We start from the raw sequence: 13,009 nt of genomic DNA on the forward strand, positions 1-13,009 counted from the left end.
TTGCACTGTGGTACTGAGTATAATCTCCTTGTCCTCATTTCCCTCATTATGCATTTAGAAGGTTGTTATAGATCTCGAACTCGTAACTAAAGCTACCAGTAAATCTATGTGCATAACTGATAAAGCAGACCCACCCTCTCTGTATATAGATAGTAGGAATACTTTTTGCTAGAAAAATAAAGATTATTTCAACTTTTGTTAAAAGGAAGATTTCAGCATGCATGTCTTAATCACTACAAGACAGTGAATATTTGTGATGTAGTGTTGATTAGTGTAATAACATACCTGTTTTTACCTAACAGTAAATTTTAGTAAATAATTTTTTCAAAAACTTTTTTATAATTACTTTTCTTCTCGTGAGTAAATTTATATTCTAGGCTTTCTTAAATAAATAACATGGTTTTTATTGTTGATAGTGGTGATACGGTAGTGGTATTATTTTTGCATTATTGATAAGTTTGCTCATGAGAGACACAAGTAGGAAAGACTTCAGGGGAGATGATTTTATAGCTTAAAAACATCAAAAATCCAGCTTTTTTTACTCTTCGCTTGGCCAGCCACAGTGTACATTGATGCCTGGCTTCTTATTTATTTACAACATGTTGCCGTCAAGACCTGGGGCAAGATGACACTTCACACTTACTCAGCAAAACTGGGAGTTTGAGTTCTTGTGAATTTCTTATAAGAGCTAAAAATGTTCTATTCTCAGAGTCCGTCTTCAGACTTTGCCTGTTCCTTAATTGGTTGAAATTTTGTCTTAGGTGCAGAATTCCCAGGTAATTATAATTGTTTTAGAGCAACCAGATGATGTGTAATAGGTAAATGTCAAAGTGTCAATCAAAATGTTTTCTATTTTTCTATATAAGCCATTACAAAATATTTCTGCTAATTATGCTAGCTACTCTTTCTAGCTAAAGCAGACATATAACCATTCCCTGTCTTGGTTTCTTTTATAATGTCTAGAGCTTTGGTTACTGCAGATAAACAACATCCCTTAATTTACCTTTGAAAATAATTCTGACATATTTTTGAAAGATAAAGATATTATTTTTTTCCAAAAGATTTTGTTACACTATTAACTGTTTATTTATGTGATGTTTAGGGCATTACTGTAAAGTTACTTTCAGCTCTAAAATTCTTACTCTTTAAACATATTCTGGTTGTCTCCTGGCTTTGTTTTGGATATAGAAAAATCACATTTCTTATGGACATGTAAGATCACTATTAATCAGAATACAGAGGTGTTTTTCACTAGGTTATGTGTTATAAATATCTGAGTTTAAAATTTTATTTGTTATCTCCTATGCCAAAGTGACTGGGAGAGCCAGACAAGAAAATCTTTAAGTGTGATAAGACACATATAATTTTTTCATACAGTAGTTAATACATGTGCAAAGATAAATATACTAAAACTTGAAAGAAACACACTAAAACCTAAGTACTTTTATAGAAACAATAGAATATTATAGTTTTATATTACTGGATGATTGCCTCAGATATTTCTAACCTCTGAAAACATTTTGCCCTTTATAAATAACTCATACCTGATTTTTTACATTTTAACCCTATACATTGGTGATTTCTTTTAGGTTTTGTCATTTTCTATGTCTTTATATGTATAAAATAACTTTCATATTGATAAGGTAAATGAATAGACTTTGCACTCATTGGCTGATTGACTTAAGATATTAACTGTTGTATTCTGATTTATGTAGTCTAGTAATTGATTTTCTTGATGAATATGGCAGTGTTTATTTATGGGCTTATTTGTCTAATTATGTTGATAAAGTCTGCAATATCTTTAATTCAGTGACAGAGAATATGAAAGATCTATATTGTGAATTCAGTGATAGAGAATATGCAGATCTATATGATCTGTTGTAAATAAACAACATGGCTGAACCCACAAGTGGAATCATGGTATTCATATGCAGGATAGTCTCTATGCACTTTCTATGTGCAACTGAACAACTTTTGAGTTTATGAAAAATTAGCAGGATAGATGAGGGAAGCAAGGCAGATTAATCACATTTTGATAAAATATTCACTTTTATTAATAGGTATGTTTTCCAGCTTTCTAAGTGAGATTTGTGATAGTTGAGAGGACCCTCTTATCATAAGGTACTAACAAAGGATCAATATGCTCATTTTCTACCTACAGAATTGACCTCAAAAGCATGCGGCCTTGAACGTCTAAACAAAATACCATTATTCCCAGGATTTAGAATGGTCAATAAAAGGCAAAGATGATAATTTGTGGCTATATCTATATTTATATATATCTCTCTCTTCTTTCTCTCTCTCTCTCTCATATATATATGAGAGAGATCATATATATATGATATGAGAGTGGGGCAGGGAAGTGCTGAGTAGAGAAGGGTGGGGTCCCCAACAAGGGCTCCACCCTTGAGCCTGTGCCCACGGACCTAAATGAGGAGAGGCATTTCTGTTTTCTGGCCCAAAAAGGTGCCTTTTGGCCCACGCTGCCCCCCATCCTGCGCCCATATAAACCTGAGAGACCTTAGTGGGACACACAAGTGGCTGGATGTTGAGAGGAGCAGAAGAACACATCAACAGACAGCAGCAGACACTGGCAGGCCATCTACGTTGGAACGCTGCAGACAAGGATGGAAATTTGGCTGGTGGCAGTCGGAGGAGGGTCTGGCCACTGGGTGGCCGGACTCCAGGGGAAGAACACCTTTCCACTCCATCTCCCTCCTGGCTCCCCATCCACCTCCTGAGAGCTACTTCCACCACTCGATAAAATCTTGCAGTCATTCTCTAAGCCCAAGTGTGATCCAATATTTCTGGTACACTAGGGCAAGGACCTGGGATACAGAAAGCCATCTGTCCTTGCAATAAGGCAGAGGGTCTAACTGAGCTGATTAACACAAGCTACCTACAGACAGTAAAGCTGCAAGAGCACACTGTAACATGCCCACTGAGGCTTCGAGAGCTGTAAACACTCAACCCTAGACACTGCCGTGGCGTCAGAGCCCAAAAAAATCATCCCCACGACCTGCCCAACTGCATGCTACCCTGAAGAGTTTAAGCAGCAGGTCACCAAAGAAGCAAGCCACAACCCTGTCGCATGCCCCGCGAGGGGAATAAGGGAACTCCTCCCATTTAATATGTATCTGTCTACAACTGTATCTCTATTTCTAAGTGTACCTCCCCGTCTTTCTATCTGTTGTTTATGATCTCTCTATTTAAACGTATATTATTTTCATGTTGAAAGTAGTTTGCAGACACGGTGACCCATTAGTCTGAATAAGTTAATGTCTATTATTTATGAAAAAAGGCATCAAATATTACAACTAGGAAATTAACTTGGAAATAATACTAATAATGACCTGCAGACCCTATTTAAATTTCACCAGTTTCAATCATGTCCTTCATAGTAAAGGGATCCAATATAACATTGCACATTACATTTATTTATAAACTCTTTTTACTCATACAACCGAGAATAGTATTTTAGTCTTTCCATTATTATCATGAACTTAATTTTTTGGGACTACTGAAACATTTTAGACAATGCTCCTATTATTTGACTTTGATATTTCATCACGATTACATTCCATTTAGCACTTGTAGCAAGAATATCACAGACATGATGTGTGTTCTCCTTCCACATTATCAGCTGATGTAGGATAACAATTTGCCCTATTATGGAAGATGTTCACTTTGATCAATAAATTTCTGTGATATATTCTAGTTGTCCTCACTGTTAATTTACTCATTGTCTTTTTTCAAATTAAAAGTATTTTGTGGAGAGATAATCTGTGACTACATAAAAATTCTGTTCTTCACATTTTCACCCATTACTTTGGGCATCCATAGATACTATTCCATATCAGTTGTTGCTAGATAGGTTACCAAACTGTGATTTTTCTAATTTCATAATGCCTATACCTTTATTATTAGGCATGGAAGGATTTTTTTTTCTTCTCTCATGTCCTTTGGCATGTGTCTCTCATTCTTTGACAATTTGATTATTTTCTGACACAGCTAAATATTTCAGGCTTATCTTATTTCTTATTTGGCCATTTCTCCAAAGAATCTGTATTTCTTATGGTAGAAAAAATATTTAGAAATGCAAGATCTCAGCACTAGATTTTCTTATTGTTGCTAGGTGGTTACTACTTCCAGACTTTCTTAGTGGACAGACCAAGGAGATATAACATACACACACACACAAGTATATTTCTGTCTGCACTTATCTACATGTATTGAAAACCATTACTTCACACCAATACCTCCTACTTTATTCCAGAACCATATAGTCCATTTGTCTCTGATTCTTTATTTGTAACTCCCTTCTCTGACAGTGAGAAACTTTACTTCCGTTTTTTTCCAAGTCTTTATATTTTTGCTCAATCCTCCTCTACCTGCCAACCCTGCCAGGCTATTTCTTCACTCAGCTTTAACAGTCAGGCTGTCCTTTACTGCATTTCTTGTTCCGTTACAAACATTGCTGGGCTCTTGACTATTAACTCGTGGCTATGATTCAGAAGGCCATCTTCAAAAAAAGATCATGGAAGGAGAAGGGCTGTAATGTCTTTGCCTCCCTTTATGTTTTTCTCTTTGTAGCTATTATTTTTGATATGATTCTTAAAGTTTGCTTCATCTTTATTGTGTTGGTCTTAGTTTTATGGAGAAATATTAGAAAAATTGCTAGCAAAATAGGAAAGTTCAATCTCTAACAAGGCATAAATAATGTTATAGGAAATTGAAACATATTCATTTACTTATTCAATGAACATATGTATATATATTATAGATATATTTATACATAGAATGTATGTACATAATATAAAATATATGGTGACCTATAAGTGTATATGTATGTGTATATCTTACTATATAGCTTAGATTTATAGGTATATATTATATGTGTACACACACAGAGAGAGATAAAAAAGACAGAGATAGAGGCGTACAAAGAGAGACAAAGAGATCAACAGAGACATACAGACCATCTTCTATTGTCCAGGAACGAAGACATAAAATGACACATAACTTCTCTAAAATCAAGTAGCTAAAGAAAATTGTATTTAGATATCAATGTCATTGCCATACTTTTAACTACTATCTTTTAATGATTGATAGTTTATATATTTATCTTGTCATAACTAAATAATTTTTTAATTGCTTTAAAACTTCATATAAAATTAACTCACTATCCAAAATTTATTTCATTTATTATGTCCTTGGTTGAAAAAAAGGAGACCAAAATAGGGACAGAATACTGTCTATTGTTGAGACAAAGTAAAATAATAGTGATAATGATAATCACCATGATAATAACAATTAAAATAAAAACTTTAACTAAACAGATTCTCTATGTATAATTGAATTGACCACACTTCTCTTGAGAAGAAAGCTACTGAGTATCTTTGTGTAGGAACACACATAAGAATAGCTTATTGCCTTTCTGATTGTTCATTTCCTTTTTGAATAGGCAGAAAATTATTATCAATATAGAACTCTGTCTTTGAAGGTAATTTTAATCACCAATCACACATATAGTTTGTAAATTACCCTGAAGTACAATTCCACAGTACATAAGAATTTAATAAAGTTACTAAGACAGGTCCTTAGTGTCAGATAAAATACAATACTTTCAGATGAAATTACTTTTCATGCTATAGTTGAGGAAAGGCTAAGCAATTTCCTACAAACAGTTATTATTGACCACTCTGATGGTAGCATGTGCTAAAAAGAAATTTATTAGTCTATTTTAAGCCTCTAGATTTTCAGTTTATAGTCTAACACCATCCCTATATCTGATTTCTATTAAGCTAGGAGATGAAGCAGATTGAATATTTTCAGAGACCATTAAATAGGCATTTAGATTTTGTTGTTAATTCAGACTTGACGTACTGCAATACTAATACTACAAAAGGTGACTTGTTTAGAATGCTTATTGCACTTTTTATGTCTTGTTTTTGATTTTGGGAGAATTATGTTTTTCCTCTTATCAATGTGATATAATTATGTGGCTCCCATGTTAATGAAATGATTATGATGATGCCACAAAGTAACTAGATATTATAGTCTTTTTTTCATAAAACTTTGAAATTTGCAGTTTGGAAGACTGAACAGTGAATGAAATTTAGTCACTGTTTATGTAAGTCATATTTTACAATTGTAGCTTTTATTTGCAAGTTACATAATAAAAATGTAACAATAACCAGCAATGATTTTGTTAAACAAATTGATGAGTAACATATATTTATTGTTTTCAATGTGCAAGAACTTTTCTACCCCTTTTGATAACTATTCTGTCCATTGTATAATAAAAGGAATCTCAAGTACACAGGTGGTAAATAACTCATGTAAGGTCAAAAACTAAATTTAGAGAGATGGAATTCAAAAATAATAGGTCATCATGATTAAACATTACTCAACATATAGTTATTCAGCATTGAGTAAGTAAATGTATATTTTTGATATAATGTAGTTATTATTGCTTAAGATAATGCTTTTTATTTATTTTCCTGTTCTGTATAGAAAGTACATTTCTAAAAACTTATTCTCATCAACTGTCAATATTAATTACCTATTGCTATGAAAAATTAACAAACAGTGGCTTAATATAATGCAAATTTATATTATCTTTCAAATTTATCTTATGGTTCTGGAGGACAAAAGTTTTCAATGGTTTTCACTGGAATAAAATCTGGGGCTGTGTTCTCTTGAGAGGGTGCACTAGAAAGTCTATTCCCTTGTGTTTTCTGGCTTCTAGAGGCTACCTGTATTCCTTGGCTCCCGGCCCTTTCTCAATCTTCAGTCACATAAGTAGGACCCCGCTTCCATGGTCACATCTCCTTCTCTGACTCTGACTTTTCTGCTTCTTTCTTATCTGGACACTTGGGATTACATTGGGTGCACCTGGATAATCCAGGATCATCTCTTCATCTCAGGATCCTTAATTTATTGGAAAAGTTCTGCATTTTCAATAAAGGGAGGGAAACAAGTGAACACATTTTGATATGTGGACGCAGAGTATAAGATACAAATATCTAGGATGGATTTGATATACTTTCTAAATGTTCACAGATTACAAGTTTGCTCTTTGAAAACATGAGTCAAGCAAATAAATGATAAAATACTTATTTTTTTCTTAAAAAACAGAAAGTAGCTTTATTCTTATAGAATTTTATTTATTTCTATAGAATTTAGAAATAAGATTTTCCTTCTAAAGAAGACTGAGGATTTTGAAAATCACCACAATATGTGCCAAACCACTTAAAGAACACAGACTGTCTCCCTGACAAGAATCAGTCTTAGTAAATGAATGCATGTTATTTAATGAAGAACGTGCTAATAGGAGAGGAAGATGTTGAAGGATATTTAAGTGCAAAATACATAAGATAAATACTGCATATTATGGTATGTGTCTGTCTCCACTCAGGGAGGTAAAATGGCAGATGATTTCACTATTTCTAGTATTAAGTGCATCTCTATTAAAATAAGTTCTTATAGCTGATCCACACAAAGAGGTTTCTAATGAAATCTGATTCCAAGGGGTGAATAACTTAGGTAAGATTTTTCTGTACCCCATAGTTATCACATTGTTCATTGTAAATATTTAAATTTGAATTCTAATTTATAGAATGTAGAATAAATATAAATCTAGTTTATATGATGGGATGTCAAGCACAAGTTATAAATGATACAACTATTCTCAATAAGTCAGGAAATTAAAGTCTTTAAGCCTCCAACCTTAGGGCTAGACTTTAAAAATTGGTGAATTCGTTTCTACCAAAAGTACAAGGAGGAACTGGTACCATTCCTTCTGAAACTATTCCAATCAATAGAAAAAGAGGGAATCCTCCCTAACTCATTTTATGAGGCCAGCATCATCCTGATACCAAAGCTGGGCAGAGACACAACCAAAAAAGATAATTTTAGAGCAATATCCTTGATGAACATTGATGCAAAAATCCTCAATAAAATACTGGCAAACCGAATCCAGCAGCACATCAAAAAGCTTATCCACCATGATCAAGTGGGCTTCATCCCTGGGATGCAAGGCTGGTTCAATATACACAAATCAATAAATGTAATCCAGCATATAAACAGAACCAAAGACAAAAACCACATGATTATCTCAATAGATGCAGAAAAGGCCTCTGACAAAATTCAACAACCCTTCATGCTAAAAACTCTCTATAAATTAGGTATTGATGGTACGTATCTCAAAATAATAAGAGCTATCTATGACAAACCCACAGCCAATATCATATTGAATGGGCAAAAACTGGAAGCATTCCCTTTGAAAACGGGCACAAGACAGGGATGCCCTCTCTCACCACTCCTATTCAACATAGTGTTGGAAGTTCTGGCCAGGGCAATTAGGCAGGAGAAGGAAATAAATGGTATTCAGTTAGGAAAAGAGGAAGTCAAATTGTCCCTGTTTGCAGATGACATGATTGTATATCTACAAAACCCCATTGTCTCAGCCCAAAATCTCCTTAAGCTGATAAGCAACTTCAGCAAAGTCTCAGGATACCAAATCAATGTACAAAAATCACAAGCATTCTTATACACCAACAACAGACAAACAGAGAGCCAAATCATGAGTGAACTCACATTCACAACTGCTACAAAGAGAATAAAATACCTAGGAATCCAACTTACAAGGGATGTGAAGGACCTCTTCAAGGAGAACTACAAACCACTGCTCAAGGAAATAAAAGAGGATACAAACAAATGGAAGAACATTCCATGCTCATGGGTAGGAAGAATCAATATCGTGAAAATGGCCATACTGCCCAAGGTAATTTACAGATTCAATGCCATCCCCATCAAGCTACCAATGACTTTCTTCACAGAATTGGAAAAAACTACTTTAAAGTTCATATGGAACCAAAAAAGAGCCCGCATCGCCGAGTCAATCGTAAGCCAAAAGAACAAAGCTGGAGGCATCTCACTACCTGACTTCAAACTATACTACAAGGCTACAGTAACCAAAACAGCATGGTACTGGTACCAAAACAGAGATATAGATCAATGGAACAGAACAGAGCCCTCAGAAATAATGCCGCATGTCTACAACTATCTGATCTTTGACAAACCTGAGAAAAACAAGCAATGGGGAAAGGATTCCCTATTTAATAAATGGTGCTGGGAAAACTGGCTAGCCATATGTAGAAAGCTGCTAAACTGGATCCCTTCCTTACACCTTATACAAAAATCAATTCAAGATGGATTAGAGACTTAAACATTAGACCTAAAACCATAAAAACCCTAGAAGAAAACCTAGGCATTACCATTCAGGACATAGGCATGGTCAAGGACTTCATGTCTAAAACACCAAAAGCAATGGCAAAAAAAGCCAAAATTGACAAATGGGATCTAATTAAACTAAAGAGCTTCTGCACAGCAAAAGAAACTACCATCAGAGTGAACAGGCAACCTACAAAATGGGAGAAAATTTTCGCAACCTACTCATCTGACAAAGGGCTAATATCCAGAATCTACAATGAACTCAAACAAATTTACAAGAAAAAAACAAACAACCTCATCAAAAAGTGGGTGAAGGATATGAACAGACATTTCTCAAAAGAAGACATTTATGCAGCCAAAAAACACATGAAAAAATGTTCCCCATCACTGGCCATCAGAGAAATGCAAATCAAAACTACAATGAGATACCATCTCACACCAGTTAGAATGGCAATCATTAAAAAGTCAGGAAACAACAGGTTCTGGAGAGGATGTGGAGAAATAGGAACACTTTTACACTGTTGGTGGGACTGTAAACTAGTTCAACCATTGTGGAAGTCAGTGTGGCGATTCCTCAGGGATCTAGAACTAGAAATACCATTTGACCCAGCCATCCCATTACTGGGTATATACCCAAAGGACTATAAATCATGCTGCTATAAAGACACATACACACATATGTTTATTGTGGCACTATTCACAATAGCAAAGACTTGGAACCAACCCAAATGTCCAACAATGATAGACTGGATTAAGAAAAAGTGGCACATATACACCATGGAATACTATGCAGCCATAAAAAAGGATGAGTTCATGTCCTTTGTAGGGACATGGATGAAATTGGAAATCATCATTCTCAGTAAACTATCGCAAGAACAAAAAACCAAACAGTGCATATTCTCACTCATAGGTGGGAATTGAACAATGAGAACACATGGACACAGGAAGGGGAACATCACACTCTGGGGACTGTTGTGGGGTGGGGGGAGGGGGGAGGGATAGCACTGGGAGATATACCTAATGCTAGATGACGAGTTAGTGGGTGCAGCGCACCAGCATGTCACATGTATACATATGTAACTAACCTGCACATTGTGCACATGTACCCTAAAACTTAAAGTATTATAATAATAATAATAAATAAAAATAAATAAAAAAATAAAAATAAAAATAAAAAATAAAAATTGGTGAATTCCTGACAATGAAAGCCACTTTGAATGTTGTCTAGGAGATGAATTCTCCTGACATCATCTTTATTTCACTAGATATGTATTGTCAAATGTCTATAATCTTTACCTTTGCAATGACAACAAATGAGAAAATACTGCTCATACTAACATTAGGTAGTCTCTGATTTTCTGTTGTATTTACTGAATATTAATATTTGTTAGTTGATATATATTATTGATATTTAATGTCCATTTGTTAATATCCATTAATTAATCATTATCCATTCATTAATCATTAGAATACATACATAGATGCACATGTATGATTAAAAATGACCAAGGGAAGTAATATTTTCATTATAGGCCATTTCTCAGAAGAAAAACATTTTCCTCTTTTGAGACATACAAAAAATACATTTTCAAATAGATTGGCCAAGCATGGTGGCCCAGCACTTTGGGAGGCCCAGGCAAGGGCATCACTTGAGGTCAGGAGTTCGAAACCCCATCTCTACTGAAAATACAAAAATTAGCTGGGTGTGGTGGTGCACACCTTAATCCCAGCTACTCAGCTGAGGCAGGAGAATTGCTTGAACCAGGTAGGTGGAGGTTGCAGTGAACCAAGATCATGCCACTGCACTCCAGCCCGGGCAACAGAGGGGACTCCATCTCAACAACAACAACAACAACAACAACAACAAATTTAGATAAATCTCTTATTGTCTTCAAATGTTCAAAATTCACCTAAGTCTTTAATTTTAGCTTATATATAAATTTAAGACATTTATATTTATTTGAGAGTCCTCTGGGTTAATGTAAATATAAGGTGGATATATTGATATGAAGGTCTTTAATGTACTGCCAGCAGCATTTGGCTTCAAAGGTAATTCTCATTGATGCTTTGAAATTATCAAATTAGGAATAGGATTCCTTTTTAAACTTCTGCTATATGTCCTAGAAATAAAAACTTGAAACCTTCAAATCTCCTTTAGACAACTATAGTACTGATCAGGTTCCACTCTGCTAGGCTATTTTAGGAAGATGTGGTCTATAGCTAACTCGTCAGATCTGAACTTCTATGCATAATTTATTTGACAACAAAGATTTTGACGTTTTATCAGTTATATCTCCATCTTTTAGGATTTACCTCACAATGCACAGGACAAAGAACAGCTAACTCAGGCACATGAACATATGCATGGTTTAGCAGCATTTATCAAAAGGACTTAGCATGCAACCTATGAAGAACATTTTTGTCTAGCTGGCTCCCAGTCCCTTCTTACTCATTCAACTTCACATCAGCCTTTCTCCTTGATTGCTGGCTTTACCTTTTATATCCCAATTCAAAATACTCCTGGAGTTTGGATATGTTATTCCCTGTAGCTTAGCCCTACAGCTTACCTGGATTCTGCTTCTAAGTTGTTGACAAAGCTGGATGCTGATCGTATTCAAGTACTACAGGTACTAGAAAACAAGCAAACCCAATATATTAGTTTGTCTGCAGGGATAGCATTTTGAGATACTAAAGCAATGTGATATAATCATATTGTAATATTTGTGCATTATAGATGTTTGTTTTTAAAGTGCAATCATAATTTTAACACAAAAGAAATTCAGTGGCAGTAATGCTAATTTTAATATTTTCACATGTAAAATAAAAATTGTTATAAACAGTGATTTATATATTCCAAATAAAAATTCTTATAAAATAAATGACTTTCAACCTTTTTATAGTTTGACGTTTGGTGAAAAGATGTAAACATATTTGACCTATACTTCTGTAGTAGCACTGATGTTCACTGATTCCTGTATATTTTTTACTTAATATACAGGAATTATTAAAACATTTAATTAGAAGATTTTATGACATCCAAGAATGATGGAGGTATTAATTATTTTGGTGTCATTGAGTAACATATTACATGCTGGTCATACTCATCAGACTATTTAATATTTACAAAATAATGCAAAATGCAGCTGAAGAAAACGTATTAAAATGACACATTTTAAATTAATTATGAGAACTCATTTGTGATATTTTACTTCCATCAGAATATAACAATATAATCATGACATTTAGGAACATTGATGTATTGTCACTAAAGCCTAACCTACATTTAGAGAAATAGTTATTTTTAAAGTACTTCCAAAATCTGTACAAACAGGCAATTTGGAAAAAAAAAAGTAAACCCTTTTGAGAAAGCAAAAACTCCAAAAAAAATTACAATGGTCTTCAAAAAAATTCACAGCACTTAAAGAGGCTATAATTTTGAAAACACTTAGAATATTTGAGAAAGTCATTGAAAGAAGACAAAAGAATTCTCAACATCTACTGGATCAAGAGTCAATAAAGCATTAGGAAATCCAGCTTTATTGTAGTCCGTTTCCCACTAACAAAGCAATTTGTAGGCTGGAAATGATTTGTAGTGCATTGGCTGCCTAAACAAATTGCAGAGGCAATAATCCAAGGTTCACATTTGAAGATATTGGCACTTTTTCTGAAGTTAAATGCAGTGAAGCCTATTACATTTGTGTCTTATTAACCAGCGTCAAATAGGGCTATGAAGCACTTTGTTCTCACTTTACAGAAAGTCCTAGAGACGTTA

General features: G+C 34.2%; 1 long non-coding RNA gene across 1 annotated transcript in view; it reads right to left on the reverse strand.

The window, feature by feature from the left end:
- LOC134808146 (uncharacterized) overlaps positions 1-13,009 on the reverse strand; it is a 124,374-nt gene that overhangs the window by 70,694 nt on the left and 40,671 nt on the right. The window contains exons 2-3 of the long non-coding RNA XR_010150534.1: positions 11,805-11,867; positions 6,759-6,953 (exon numbers count right to left, since the gene is read on the reverse strand). This is a non-coding gene — a long non-coding RNA (uncharacterized LOC134808146). The remainder of the gene's footprint in view (positions 1-6,758; positions 6,954-11,804; positions 11,868-13,009) is intronic.

The sequence above is a fragment of the Pan troglodytes genome, chromosome 14, assembly GCF_028858775.2.
Source record: "Pan troglodytes isolate AG18354 chromosome 14, NHGRI_mPanTro3-v2.0_pri, whole genome shotgun sequence".
Classification (NCBI taxonomy): Eukaryota; Metazoa; Chordata; class Mammalia; order Primates; family Hominidae; genus Pan; species Pan troglodytes.